Raw genomic sequence first — 16,520 nt, 5'->3', positions numbered from 1 at the left:
CAAGTCTATAGATCCTTTAGGTTATCTGTACTTGCAAAATGTCCAGGGACATCTGGTTGCCTCATTCCAACTTCCAAGTGACACCAGCGATACCAGACCAGATCTTTGATAGAGTCACCTCAGTCAACTCTCTCAGAACCAGGGTCACTCTCTGACTACAGGCCCTCAGGTTGCCCACCAGAGGCCGCATGGCAGCAGATGCCAGGGGAGGCAAGCCTGCCTCGACCCTGGCATGGTACAATCCACACCTGGAAAGACACCAAGCCAAGTGCTCACAGAATATAAATACCAGCTCCCAGCATGCAACGGGGCTCTTCTCCCCTGCAATTGGCGAGCACTGTATCCACTGTCATGCTGTTCATCCGCCTAGTTCCCACCTATGTTCTGGAAAGCTCCAGTGGCTTCCAGAAGGCAGGAGGAGCCCAAACAGCACCAGAGCGCCATGAGCAGTCCTGACTAATAGACTAATAGACTGCAGCACTCTGTTAAGCAGGATGCCAAACTAAATTTACCTAACAGTCTCTCTGTTAAGCAGGGAAACACAAATATACTATTCTCACTATATAAATCCTAGCACCTATCTAGGAGGGTGCTACATATAATTAGAACACGGGGGTCTAACAAGTTTGCATACCTCCCATCCTGTTCTTAGACAATCAACATCTGCTTTAACACATTCCATGGTGATTGAATTATTGTGACAAAGTTACCCATGGACTACAAGTGATGGGGTATGTTCCTAACACTCATTAGATCTGAAGAAATGGATTCAATTAGCTGTGAAATGCCTTCAACATTACAGAACTATTCAGTCTGGATGTGACTAACTACTACTTGGTATAGCATAACCTGGATAAATGGGAACCTTTTCAGATGTGTATCTTAGGCTTCATTCATACTTTAGCATTTCCTGAATGCACGCAATCACTCAATTTAGTGCGCGTTTATGGAAAACGCAAACGTGCCTGTTTCACTTGTTCCCATAATTGTTAATGGCATCCCAAATGCAACAAAAATGATGTGTTAGTGCTAAATTATGTATATTAGTAAACTGATGTCTGGGTTTCTAGTAATGCATTCTACTTATTACCAGAGCATGTTCTCCTTAGATAAATGAACCCTTTTACAATAGTGAGCTAAAATTTCCATTTTTTGTCAAAAATCTGTAGCGAATCAATCAGGTATGATCTTCCAGAGCTGCCCCACACTTTGGCACATTTGTTGTCCAATCCAGAAGCTCTGCTTAATATGCCGAGAACGAGCAGCTTTCCTTCACTTGAAATGGATTGATTTCAGTTATAATAATACAGCCTGTGCAATTTCCTTTCTCTTGCATAAACTTTTATACCTGCCAATTACTTGTAATAGATGGAAGATTGAGGCCACCAAGGTTTCATCTATCCTCATTATGGCACAAAGCAAGAAAAATGTGTACAGAGCTAGATGTTCTTCTGCAAATAAATATACCATTTACATAGATATTTAGTCTAGTCCAGCTCTGCAGGTGGAGACAAACACTGAGAAGTGAAATCCCTGGATCCTGATGAAAATTGCACCGTGCAAGTTCATGATTAAGGGCCCTAATGTATATTGATCAGCTAAAACCGCAGAGCAAGCAGCTAATACGTGAACCAGTGCAGGCAAGGTGAGATTAATGAACAAATTCACAATCACTGTATGTCTTTTGCTTATGCACAGACACAATCCTTTCAGATTAACAATATAATTTCTTCAAACATTTTGTAGTTGTGTATTTTTAAACTCTTATTATTAGAACAGTAACGTTTTTTAAACCTTTGCACGCAAGAGAGGGGTAGAGAAGGGCAGGGATTTTTCAGTTAAAAAAATAGTCGTATCATGGCATAACCAAATGACATTTAGGTTGCTAAAGCCCTGTGGCTGGGCTGGGTGCAGAAGAGACTCGCAAATGCTGCAATTATTGTTCTGCAAATGCTGAAAAGACCAGGCTGGGGTATTGCAGAGATTGGAATGGGGTTCAGGAGAGACTAGGCTGTGCTTCAGCAGAAACTAGGCTGTGCTTCAGCAGAGACTAAGCAGGGTTTCAGCAGAGACTAGGCAGGGGTTCAGAAGAGACTAGCCTGGGGCAGGGGCGGACTGACCATTTGGAAACTAGGGCACTGCCCGAGGGCCCGGGGTAAGTAGGGGGCCCCATGAGATGCCTCTGGTATCTTGTTCATAGGCTTTTTTGAGTTTGGGCAAGGACACAGGGGCCCCATGATCCCCTATTGCCTGGGGGCCCCATGAGTTGTCAGGCCGCCCCTGGCCTGGGGTTCAGCAGAAACTAGACTGGAGTTCAGCAGAGACTAGACTGGAGTGCAGAAGATATTAGGCTGGGGTTCAGCAGAGACTGGGCTGGAGTTAAACAGAGACTAGGCTGCAGTTCAGCAGACACTAGGCTTGACAGGAGTTCAGCAAAAACAAGGATGGAGTTCAGCAGAGATTAGGCCTAGGTTTAGCAGACACTAGGCTGGAAATTAGCAGAGACTAGGATGGGGGTTCAGAAGAGACTAGACCAGAGTTCTGCAGAGACTAGGCTGGAATTGAGAAGAGACAAGGCTGGGGTTCAGCAGAGACAAGGCTGGGGTTCAGCAAAGACTAGGCTGGAGATCAACAGAGATTAGGCCGCAGTTCAACAGAGACTAGGCTTGGGTTCAGCAGAGACTAAGTTGGAGTTCAGCAGAAATAAGACTGGAGTTCAGCAGAAACTAGACTGGAGTTCATCAGAGATTAGGCTACAGTACAGCAGAGACTAGGCTTAGGTTCAGCAGAGACTATTATTATTATTATACAGTATTTATAAAGCGCCAATAGTTCGCTCAGCGCTGTACATTACAAAGGAGGACAGAACATTTGACAGAACAATACCAATACAATGCAAAACATGAGGGGACTGAGGGCCCTGCTCTTTCGAGTTTACAATCTAGGAGGGAGGGGATGGTGGCACAGGAGGAGGAGACTAGCCTGGGGTTCAGCAGAAACTAGACAGGAGTTCAGCAGAGACTAGGCTGGAGTGCAGAAGATATTAGGCTGGGGTTCAGTGGAGACTGGGCTGGAGTTAGACAGAGACTAGGCTGCAGTTCAGCAGACACTAGGCTTGAATTCAGCAAATACTAGGCTGGAGTTTAGCAAAAACTAGGCTGGAGTTCAGCATAGATTAGGTTCAGCAGAGACTAGGCTGGAAATTAGCAGAGACCAGGCTGGGGGTTCAGAAGACACTAGACTGGAGTTGAGCAGAAACTAGGCTGGAATTGAGCAAAGACAAGGCTGGGGTTCAGCAAAGACTAGGCTGGAGATCAACAGAGACTAAGCTTGGGTTCAGCAGAGACTAGGCTGGAGTTCAGCAGAGACTAGGCTGGAGTTCAGCAGAGACTAGGCTGGAGTTCAGCAGAGACTAGGCTGGAGTTCAGCAGAGACTAGGCTGGAGTTCAGCAGAGACTAGGCTGAAGTTCAGCAGAGACTAAGTTGGAGTTCAGTAGAGAATAGGCTGGAGTGTAGCAAGACTAAGCAAGGGTTCAGCAAAGACTATACTGGAGTTCAGCAGAGACTAGGCTGGAGATCAGCAGACACTAGTCTGGGGTTCAGCAAAGACTGGGCTGCAGTTAAGCCGAGACTAGACTGGGGTTCAGCAGAGACTAAGCCAGGGTTCAGCAGAGACTAGGCTCAGTAGAGATTTAATTGGAATGGCATTCCAACACACTACGGCAACACACAAGTCTTGAAGTGCTCCATAATGTCCAGTAATATACTGCCATGCGTTTCTGTGCACTGCATTGTAAAAAATGGTGTTTGTCTGTTGAATGAATAGGCTGCTGTAATTCAATGCACGTTAACGCATGATCGCAGATCTAATTAAGTCCTTAAAATCATTCCAGTATGAAAATGAAAACAAAACACCAAGGAATAGGGGACCTCCTAAAAACAATCTGCATGACAAAAATGGATGAAAAGCAGAACAAAACTGTTGTGAATTGAAATTTGCCATATACAGTATACTGTAGCCAGGGGTGGACTGACAACTCATGGGGCCCCCGGGCAATAGGGGATCATGGGGCCCCTGTGTCCTTGCCCAAACTCAAAAAAGCCTATGAAAAAGTTACCAGGGGCATTTCATGGGGCCCCCTACTGACCCCCAGGCCCTCGGGGTCAAATGACCTTAGTTTCCAAATGGTCAGTCCGCCCCTGACTGTAGCTATATCATTAAAGTGATATTAAAGACTTGGTTTTGCATAGAGCAGCCCAGATCCTCCTCTTTTCAGTCCCCTCCCACCAGCGCTCCTGGATCCTCCCTCATGCTGAGTGCTACCAGAACAAGCAGCTTGCTCTGGGGGCACCCAAGCAGGTGAGCTCCTGAGCCACGGCTCTGCGTGTCCATTCACACACAGAGCTGTGGCTTGGCCTCGCCCCCTTTCTTTCCTGATTGGCTCACTGGCTGCGATTGACAGCAGTGAGAGCCAATGGCTCAACCAATCAGGAATGAGAGTCCCCAGAGAGCTAAGGCTCTCATGGACAGTGCTGCATCGAGATGGGGCTCAGGTAAGTATTGGGGGGTGGGGGGGGGAGCTGCTGCACACTGAAGTTTCTTTACCTTCATGCATAGAATGCATGAAGATAAAAAACCTTGAGCCTTTAGAACCACTTTAATTATGGACTGGATGGACCTGTCTTTTTTCAGCCAGACTAACTATGTAACTATGTAATTAGGTTGGAAAAAAACCACAAGTCCATCAAATATAACAAACAGAAAAATAAATAAACAATTATAAAGCAATCCCACAAGTCCAATTCAGCCAATAAAAAAATACATAAATATTACAACTGTAAAGCATCCATCAGAAAATACTACAGCTAAACCGGGTTCACACTGATGCGGTGTGGGAAACGCTGCAAATTCTGTGCGTTTCCCGCACCGCATTGAAGTCGCATGGTGTATATGCGATCTGGTGTGGGTGTCAATGTTAAATTATTGACACCCGGAAACAGATCGCAAAATGCGATGCGATTGTCAGTGCGGGTAAAAAAAGGGTCCTGCATCTTTTTAGTTCGGATGCGATGGGATTTGAGCCATACAAAATGTATGGCTCAAACTGCACCGCACAGACTTCGCGTGTAATTCACACAGAAATGTGGTATGATTCCTGTGCGAATTATATGTGGTTTCCCGCACTACATGTGTATAAACCTGGCCCAAAAAATATTTAAAGTGGTAGTAAACTCTGCTTTTACACTCGTACTTACAGGTAAGCCTATAATAAGTCTTACCTGTAATAAGTCTTACCTGTAATAAGTCTTACCTGTAATAAGACTTACCTGTAATAAGACTTACCTGTAATAAGGCTCACCTGTAATAAGACTTACCTGTAATAAGTCTTACCTGTAATAAGACTTACCTGTAATAAGTCTTACCTATAATAAGGATTACTTGTAATAAGGCTTACCTGTAATAAGGCTCACCTATAATAAGTCTCACCTGTAATAAGACTTACCTATAATAAGGATTACCTGTAATAAGTCTTACCTGTAATAAGGCTTACCTGTAATAAGGCTCACCTATAATAAGTCTCACCTGTAATAAGACTTACCTGTAATAAGACTTACCTATAATAAGGATTACCTGTAATAAGCCTTACCTGTAATAAGGCTTACCTATAATAAGGCTCACCTGTAATAAGACTTACCTGTAATAAGACTTACCTATAATAAGGATTACCTGTAATAAGGCTCACTTATAATAAGTCTTACCTATAATAAGGATTACCTGTAATAAGGCTTACCTGTAATAAGTCTTACCTATAATAAGGATTACCTGTAATAAGACTTACCTGTAATAAGGCTCACCTATAATAAGGCTCACCTGTAATAAGACTTACCTGTAATAAGGCTCACCTGTAATAAGGCTCACCTGTAATAAGGCTTACCTGTAATAAGTCTTACCTGTAATAAGGCTCACCTGTAATAAGGCTCACCTGTAATAAGGCTTACCTGTAATAAGGATTACCTGTAATAAGTCTTACCTATAATAAGGATTACCTGTAATAAGTCTTACCTGTAATAAGGCTTACCTATAATAAGGCTCACCTGTAATAAGACTTACCTGTAATAAGACTTACCTATAATAAGGATTACCTGTAATAAGGCTCACTTATAATAAGTCTTACCTATAATAAGGATTACCTGTAATAAGGCTTACCTGTAATAAGTCTTACCTATAATAAGGATTACCTGTAATAAGGCTTACCTGTAATAAGGCTCACCTGTAATAAGGCTTACCTGTAATAAGACTTACCTGTAATAAGGCTCACCTGTAATAAGGCTCACCTGTAATAAGACTTACCTGTAATAAGTCTTACCTGTAATAAGGCTCACCTGTAATAAGGCTTACCTGTAATAAGACTTACCTGTAATAAGACTTACCTGTAATAAGTCTTACCTGTAATAAGGCTCACCTGTAATAAGACTTACCTGTAATAAGACTTACCTATAATAAGGATTACCTGTAATAAGTCTTACCTGTAATAAAGCTTACATGTAATAAGGATTACCTGTAATAAGTCTTACCTATAATAAGGCTTACCTATAATAAGGATTACCTGTAATAAGTCTTACCTGTAATAAGGATTACCTGTAATAAGGCTTACCTGTAATAAGGATTACCTGTAATAAGACTTACCTGTAATAAGGCTTACCTGTAATAAGGCTTACCTATAATAAGGATTACCTATAATAAGGCTTACCTGTAGTAAGGCTTACCTGTAGTAAGGCTTACCTATAATAAGGCTTACCTGTAATAAGGATTACCTGTAATAAGACTTACCTGTAATAAGGCTTACCTGTAATAAGGCTTACCTATAATAAGGATTACCTATAATAAGTCTTACCTGTAGTAAGGCTTACCTGTAATAAGGCTTTCCTGTAATAAGGCTTAACTGTAATAAGGCTTACCTGTAATAAGGCGTACCTGTAATAAGACTTACCTATAATAAGGCTTACCTATGATAAGGCTTACCTGTGATAAGGCTTTCCTATGATAAGGCTTACCTGTGATAAGGCTTACCTATAATAAGTCTTACCTATAATAAGTCTTACCTATAATAAGTCTTACCTGTAATAAGTCTTACCTGTAATAAGTCTTACCTGTAATAAGTCTTACCTATAATAAGTCTTACCTATAACAAGGCTTTCCTGTGACAAGGCTTACCTGTGATAAGTCTTTCCTATGATAAGTCTTACCTATAATAAGTCTTACCTATAACAAGGCTTTCCTGTGACAAGGCTTACCTGTGATAAGTCTTTCCTATGATAAGGCTTACCTATAATAAGTCTTACCTGTGATAAGACTTACCTGTAATAAGGCTTACCTGTAATAAGGATTACCTATGATAAGGCTTACCTGTAATAAGGCTTACCTGTAGGTACAGTAAATATCTCCTAAACTCGTGATGCAGCTGGTGACATCACCATTCATGTACTCTGAAGGGATGGCATACTCATGCCGTCCCTTCAGAGCACAATGCCATGGCCGTGACTCCAGCGCTCATGCACGGGAGTGAGATGCTCGCAGCTTGGCAAGCAATCAAGTGGCCGCAGCCCACAAACTCGGAGGGAAGACAGGTTGAAGAAGGAAGCCCTGTCAGCGGTGACAGCACGCCACTGGAGGGCTTTGTTTTAAGGTATGTGTGTCATAATGTGTTAGTATGACCAGCCACCTAATATTGAGTAGGTTCCCCTTTTGCAGCTGGAACAACCCTGACCCATCAAGGCTTGGAAGACACCAGACCTCTGAAGCACCTTTTGGCTCCTGTGGCTGAGCGGATTCCCTCCCCCCCCTCCAGGATCACAGGAGAGCTGCTCTAGATTATTATTGTAGCTTATTATTGTAGCTTAAAGTGGGTTTAAACCATTTATCTATACACAGTGAAGTGACTGACCTTAGGTGATACACAGAGATTAAATTAATCTCCTACATAAATTGTACCTGTTTATCTGAAGTCATCTCTCCTCTATAGCCATTCAAATTGCTGCATTTATACAGCTTCCAGAAAGCAGGGGGCAGAGAGCTGAATTTACACTCAGTGAGGAGAGCTCTGAGAGCTGATTGGAGGGAAGGGACACACCCCCTTTCACACAGCACACTGGAACAGAGCTGAGACTTTCAATCACAGGTTGTGTGCTGGAGCTTGTTCCCAGAGAAGTGAGAAAAGTACACTCTGTGGAGGGATTTGCTTTGTTCATATTTCATGTCTGAGTTTTCTCTATCTATTTAGTTGTATCTGACCCTTGGCGATTGCATGGACTGTCACTCGTAAGCGTCTTTTTCCATGAACTGAACCTCTTCAAAACCGAGTTTCTTGTCTTCCTCCCAGCCCGGACCCCACCCCCCATTGACTTCTTCATCATGTCCAACAGCACCACCATCAAACCCGCCCTGCAGGCCAGAGTACTTGGTGTCATTCTGGACTCCAACCTATCCTTCCAGCCATAAGTCCAATCTTTAACAAACTCATGCAGACTCCACCTCCGCAACATCGCCATAATACGCACGTTCCTAACCCCAGAAACCACTAAACAGCTCATCCACTCCCTCATCATATCACGACTTGATTACTGCAACTCCCTCCTTACTGGCCTGCCTCGCCGCTGGCTATCCCCGCTTCAGTCGATCCTGAATACGGCTGCCAGACTCATTCACCTTTCCAACCGCTCCGTTTCCGCCACCCCCCTCTGCCAATCCCTCCACTGGCTTTCAATTGCGCAACGGATCAAATTCAAAATCCTAACACTGACGTACAAAGCTGTCCACCATACTGCCCCGAACTACATCACCAACCTAATATCCAAGTACCACCCAGCACGCACACTCTGCTCCTCACAAGACCTCCTTCTCTCTAGTTCCCTGGTCTCCTCCTCCCATGCCCGCCTCCAGGACTTCTCCAGGGTGTCACCCATCCTCTGGAACTCCCTGCCCCAACCCATCAGATTATCACCTCCTCTCCTTTAGGCGCACCCTGAAAACCCACCTCTTCAGGGAAGCCTACCCCACCCCCTGCTAACTTGCCGACCTCCTCCACTCTTCCTACCACTCCGTCCCCCACAGCTTTCTCCTGTGCCACCATCCCCTCCCTCCTAGATTGTAAGCTTGAAAGAGCAGGGCCCTCGATCCCCTCATGTTTTGCATTGTATTGTTATTGTTCTGTCCCCCTTTGTAATGTACAGCGCTGAGCGAACTATTGGCGCTTTAAAAATACTGTATAATACTAATGAATTCTCTTAGCAATTATTTTTACAGGGTAGGTTGCCAGGTCTTTCCCCAACCCCTACCATGCAGGGGATCCCACATGGCCAGGGATGAAACTAGGACAATTTAGACAGGAGCCAATTAACCTACCAGCATGTCTTTGGAGTGTGGGGGGAAACTGGAGTACCCAGAGGAAACCCACGCAAGCACAGGGAGAACACGCAAACTCCATGCAGGAGATGCCATGGTTGGAAATCAAACCCATGACCCATTTACTGCAAGGCAGACGTGCTAATCACTAAGCCACTGTGCCACCCTGTCTGAGGTTTACAACCACTTTAACATAGTATTTTGCCTAATGATTAAACTGAACACAGGTAATAGAACCGAATGTGGCAAAAACAACCCTTGCAGTGGGCCCCACACATTGTAACGGTGAAATGTAGACTCAGTCTATGGTGCGCAAATATGGAGAAATATCTTACTCTTGGCTTGCAGGCTCCTTATTTATTTATTTTAGGTACTTACACGTGAAACTCAAAAAATTAGAATATCGTGCAAAAGTTCATTTATTTCAGTAATGCAACTTAAAAGGTGAAACTAATATATGAGATAGACTCATTACATGCAAAGCAAGATAGTTCAAGCCGTGATTTGTCATAATTGTGATGATTATGGCTTACAGCTCATGAAAACCCCAAATCCACAATCTCAGAAAATTTGAATATTGTGAAAAGGTGCAATATTCTCGGCTCAAAGTGTCCCACTCTAATCAGCTAATTAAGCCATAACACCTTCAAAGGGTTCCTGAGCCTTTAAATGGTCTCTCAGTCTGGTTCAGTAGGAATCACAATCAAGGGAAAGACTGCTGATCTGACAGTTGTGCAGAAAACCATCATTGACACCCTCCATAAGGAGGGAAAGCATCAAAAGGTAATTGCAAAAGAAGCTGGATGTTCCCAAAGTGCTGTATCAAAGCACATTAATAGAAAGTTATGTGGAAGGGAAAAGTGTGGAAGAAAAAGGTGCACAAGCAGCAGGGATGACCGCAGCCTGGTGAGGATTGTCAGGAAAAGGCCATTCAAAAGTGTTGGGGGCTTTCACAAGGAGTGGACTGAGGCTTGAGTCAGTGTATCAAGAGCCACCACACACATTCTGGACATGGGCTTCATACGTCGTATTCCTCTTGTCAAGCCGCTCCTGAACAACAAACGTCAGAAGTGTCTTACCTGGGCTAAAGAAAAACAGACCTGGTCTGTTGCTCAGTGGTCCAAAGTCCTCTTTTCTGATGAGAGCAACTTTTGCATCTCCTTTGGAAACCAAGGACCCAGAGTATGGAGGAAGAATGGAGAGGCACACACTGCAAGATGCTTGAAGTCAAGTGTGAAGTTTCCACAGTCTGTGTTGATCTGGGGAGCCATGTCATCTGCTGGTGTTGGTCCATTGTGCTTCATTAAGTCTATGGTCAACGCAGCCGTCTACCAGGAGATTTTGGAGCACTTCATGCTTCCTTCCGTAGACGAGCTTTATGGGGATGCTGACTTCATTTTCCAGCAGGACTTGGCACCTGCCCACACTGCCAAAAGCACCAAAACCTGGTTCAATGACCGTGGGATTACTGTGCTTGATTGGCCAGCAAACTCGCCTGACCTGAACCCCATAGAGAATCTATGGGGCATTGCCAAGAGAAAGATGAGAGACATGAGACCGAACAATGCAGAAGAGCTGAAGGCCGCTATTGAAGCATCCTGGTCTTCCATAACACCTCAGCAGTGCCACAGGTTGATAGCTTCCATGCCAAGCCGCATTGAGGCAGTAATTGCTGCAAAAGGGGCCCAAACCAAGTACTGAGTACATATGCACGCTTATACTTTTCAGAGGTCCGATATTGTTCTACTGTATGTACAATCCTTGTTTTATTGATTGCATATAATACTCAAATTTTCTGAGATTGTGGATTTGGAGTTTACATGAGCTGTAAGCCATAATCATCACAATTATGACAATTCACGGCTTGAACTATCTTGCTTTGCATGTAATGAGTCTATCTCATATATTAGTTTCACCTTTTAAGTTGCATTACTGAAATAAATGAACTTTTGCACGATATTCTAATTTTCACCTGTATATAGCGCAATCAATTTACGCAGCACTTTACATATATATAATGTACATTCACATCAGTCCCTAACCCTCAAGGGGTGCACAATCCAAGGTCCCTAACTTACATTCATACATACACATACTAGGGCCAATTTAGACAGGATACAATTAACCTGCCAGCATGTCTTTGGAGTGTGTGAGGAAACCGGAGTACCTGGAGGAAACCCACAGAGGCACATGGAGAACATGCAAACTTCAGGCAGGTGGTGCCGTGGTTGGGATTTGAACCAATGCCCCTAGTACTGCCAGGTGGAAGTGCTAACCATTTAGCCGCTGTGCTGCCTATCCATGTGACCATCCTTCAATCCATGTGACCGGTCTCCAGCATCTCCTCTCTAATGTGCTTCAAGCTTCGGTTGCATGTTCTCCTCACAGCATACAATACATTGCTTGTGATGTTGCCGTGGTTGGGATTTGAACCAACGCCCCTAGTACTGCCAGGTGGAAGTGCTAACCATTTAGCCACTGTGCTGCCTATCCATGTGACCATCCTTCAATCCATGTGACCGGTCTCCAGCATCTCCTCTCTAATGTGCTTCAAGCTTCGGTTGCATGTTCTCCTCACAGCATACAATACATTGCTTGTGATGTTGCCAAGGCCCCACCCACAGACCAAAGCTTCAGGATGCGAAGGATAGTGCTGTAACCACGAGGAGTCAGGTAAGTATTATTGCCTGTTCAGCTCTTCCAAGACTAAATGGACATTTGACCCTTGCAGTGTGGGGTGTATGTTGAGGTGGGGCACTGCAAGGTAGTTTTTATCACATTTTATTTGGTGTTTGTATGTATAGAGGGTATAAGATTGTGCAAAATGATACAAATTTTTGTATAGCATCTCACAGTCCTGAGACAAGGTCATCCTGTGCCCAGGGAGAAGATAGCAAATTGCTCGCCTCCCACCCATAAGGTGCACTACTGATCGTCTTCTGCAGATGGGCTGCCACTCCCAGATGCCACCAGCCCACCACACTCATCTCAGTGTCACTGTGCTGTTCCAGGTCCATCAATCAGGTTTAATGTGTACCTGAAAGTATGCAGGTATGTCATGGGACCTCCCAGTTGTGTCCCCTGCCTCTCTCAGTCTCCTTGTGCTGCCTGTGAATAGTGCCGGACTAATCAGAGGCAAAACAAAAGGCAGGGCACACGTGATGAAGAAGGCACAAGTTGCCTCCATGTGGAAACACTGCGCCCAGGAAAGCTGCTGCTCTTGCCCCTCACTTCATCTCAGCCCTTGTGGGAGACATTCTAGCTGATTTAGAGTGAACTTTGCTGACTTGCATATTTAAAGTCAAAATCTATAGCCTTGCTTTCAAACAATCCTTCCATATTGCAGAACATCCCTTCATAGTTTACCTTGGACACTTGGCCTGCACACACGTGGAGCACACATGCAGCAAGTGCTCAGAGGTGGCAGTAATAAGCCCAATGTGAGTTCAATGACAGAAATACAGCAGCATCAGCACACTCCTCTGCAGTAGTAGTAGATAATACATTTATAAAAGAAAAAGGCAGGGGAGCCTCCCCTCAGAAAAAAACACTGTGCCTGGGAAACGCTGCCCCTCCTGCTCCCCCCAATCCCAACTTGTCTTGGCCCTGGCATCCCATGTGCCTGGTTAGTTTGGAAGCATTTTTACATCATATAGAATCTGATTGGCAAGACAAATTGCAGATAGTATTTCAAGTTACCTCCACATCCACAGATTTCTTCCCCAGCTAGAAATTAATATAGTAAATTAAATTGTAACTAAAGGCAAAACCTTTTTATTTATAGCGTAAGGGAGGGTTATAACACTTGTCAGTGTTTTTTGTCATCTGTGTCCCATTGGGGAGATTTTCCTTCACTTCCTGTCCCATAGCCAAAACAGGAAGTGAGAGGAAATCCATCCAAAGTGAGGGAATCCAGGTATGTCACCAGAACTAGTGTCTCCATTGGAAGGTTTCCCCTCTATTCATGTTCTTATGTCAGCTGGGCAGCAAAGTGGCTAAGTGGTTAGCACTTCCACCTGGCAGTACTAGGGTTGTTGGTTCAGATCCCAACCTCAGCACCACCTGCCTGGAGTTTGCATGTTCTCCCTGTGTGGGTTTCCTCCCACACTCTAAAGACATGCTAGTAGGTTAATTGGCTCCTGTCTAAATTGGCCCATGTATGTATGAATGTGAGTTAGGGACCTTAGATCATACACTCCTTGAGGGTTAGGGACTGATGTGAATGTAAAGTGCTGTGTAAATTGATGGTGCTATATAAGTACCTGTAATTAATTAACCCAAAATTTAGGATTTTCTGTTACTTTCACTTTTGTTGATAATGGTAAACAGGACAAACAAAGTGAGTGAATCTCCCTAAGGGACGCACAAACAGCAAAAAAAGAAAGAAAACTTTTGCCTTCAGTTACAGTTTAAAGGACAGGCATACAGGCCTATTCAATTTTTTAAAGTATGCTGGAAGAAAGAATAGATTTACTCTAGAGTTTTGAGAGTACAAATTTTTCCAGGCTGAGAGGTGTCTACAGAATTTAAATATGAATGTGAGCTGGGGTTAGGTAAATGTTCAGAAATATTGATTAAACTTCTTCTAGAACCAGACAAATCCTGCTCACTTCTTTCAGAAATGATATATGTGAAATGACTAAAGCATTACAACTGTAATCCCAGACAGTGGTTCAAAGTTTTTTTTGGTCAATTAAAGAGTGACATGCACAAGACATTATTGATAGAAAGAGGGTTAAATTAGAAATGGGCAGAGCTGACTTTCCCTAGGTGGAAATATAGATAATAGGAGGAGGGTTGGTGTGTCTCAAGGTAAAGCTGGCCATACGCACTGAAATTTCTCTTGTTCGGCCCAGCAGTTGGACAGTTACTACCTTTGAAGAAATGATGCACCATGTATTGTACCCATATAACCAAGGGTCAGAACACAATTTTGAAAGAATATGGGCCAGTGCTTCAGATATTTTGTAAATTAACCATTAATAAACTATCTACAGCTCCATGAGCTTTGAATTTGTGGGACAAACTTTGTAGGAGCCTTTTTTTCAATATCTATCATTTGCACCCAAGTGGAATATGCCTCCTTGGGAGTTACTCTTGTGGATCTTGTTCCAATTGCAAATATTTGGTGTGGACGAACACAGTTTGGAACAGTTATCTGACTCAAAAATATGAGATACAAAAACTAAATACATGTTGCACTGCAGATATGATATACAGGGGTTTACAAACTTATGGAAACAACAGATAAAATAATGAATACGGTACTGGACCGCCTTTGGCATCCAGGATGGCCTGAATTCTCCTGGGAGTTGACAATTGTAAGACTTGGATGGTGGATAATGGAATCTGATACTACCCTTCATGCATAAACTGTTTCAATTCCCGCAGAGATACTGGAGGCAGAAAAGGAGCCCAAACCTTGTTCTCCAAGATTGACCATAGTGGCTCTGTGGCTGTATGATATTGAGGTCTGGTGACTGCAGTGCCCAGGGAAGGTACGAGACACCAGCTGTGTGGTGCACATGGTCAGCCAAAATTTGTACACAGTTGCTGGCAGTGAATCTACCTTTCAAGGTGATGATGGGGCCTGCAGCTCGATTCATCGACAGTCTTCCATTGACTGATAGTCTACGATTTATGGGTGTTGCACCATTTTCTCATCTGTTGAGCATTATTACCCAATACTAGTGGTTTGGCGTTTGCAGAAAACCTGTGAATGTTTTGCTTATGGACCTCCCGCCGCACAGTTTGTGTGGTCATTGGCTTTGGAAGACCGAGATTGAGCTCTGCAGTCACTTTTGTAGCAGTTGTTTTCTTATTCCGGGTAATGATCCTGCTTAACCTCCCTGGCGGTAATCCCGAGTGTGGCTTGGGGTTAATTTTCAGTTCCAAAAGTGGCAACCCCGAGCCACACTTGGGATTACACTGTAGTGTGTGGTGTAATTTACTTTGTCCCTGCAACCCCCCGATTTCCTCCATTGTGTCCTCCGGCCAATGTCATCCCACTGTGTGTAGCCAATGTCGGCATCCGTCTTCCGGGTTCCCTTCCCTGCGAGAGCTGCGACGCAGGGGGACGGAACCGGCGGGAGATTCAAAAAAGTAAAAACATGACATACACACAATACATTGTAATCTGTTAGGATTACATTACTGTATCAAACCATTTCACCTCAGTTTTATCCCTAGTGCTTTGTCCAGTGCCCTGCCCGCACTTTTACCGTTCTATCAAGGTCTTACCTTTCCTCAGGGCTTGTGCTGCTCCATGTGCTGGCATCCATCTTAGGTCTGCAAAGCATTGTGGGATCCTTTATGCTTTCAGCCCTCTGCGGCTCCTCCCAGGAGGTGGCGGCTTATCACATTTAAGTCTGCTGTTTGCAGCTGTCCATTGCATTCGTGTCCTGTCTGTTGCACAGCAGCAAGCTCCTGTTCGGTTAACTCTTTGCTCTCCTAGATACCAACTCGGCTTTGGCTAAGACTCCTCCTGGCTTCTGACCCCGGCTCTGGTGACCATTCTTCCTGGCTTCTGACCCCAGCTCTGGCGACCATTCTTCCTGGCTTCTGACCCCGGCTCTGGCGACCATTCTTCCTGGCTTCTGACCCCGGCTTTGGCTACGATTCCCGCTGGTTCTCGACTTGATTATCCTGGAAGACGACCTCGGCAGGAGAACTTCTGTCCTACCAAGTCATCCGCTGTTGCTGTTGGACTTGCATAGACTTTGCCTTGTTTCTGTGTAAATAAACCTACCTTTAATCGCACCTCCTTGTGTGTCTGGCTCCTTGCCCCCTGACACGTTCCTTCTGCCTGGAAACTTGAAAAGCGTCTCTTTAGGTCAAAAGCGGTTTTTAACCAGCTAGAAAACAGCGATAGTGAATTAGAATCACTTGCAGAATTGAGCGATAGTGATTCGTGGGGAAATTCATCATCAGACACTGAAATTTCCTTGCAAAACAATGTACCGCTTTGACATTAAAAAATATTGACATAATCAGACTGCCAGGGAGGTTAATGTCCTTTTGTCTTTCAGTCAGTTGAACATGTCGACTGTGTTTAGGCCTGTCTGATGACATTTTCTGGGAAACTGTACATGCTGTCATAACATTTGATACTGTACCT

The sequence above is a fragment of the Staurois parvus genome, unplaced genomic scaffold, assembly GCF_062004578.1.
Source record: "Staurois parvus isolate SC_StPar_1 unplaced genomic scaffold, SC_StPar_1.0 ptg000531l, whole genome shotgun sequence".
NCBI classification, from domain to species: domain Eukaryota; kingdom Metazoa; phylum Chordata; class Amphibia; order Anura; family Ranidae; genus Staurois; species Staurois parvus.
Note: the sequence above shows the minus strand (reverse complement) of the source record.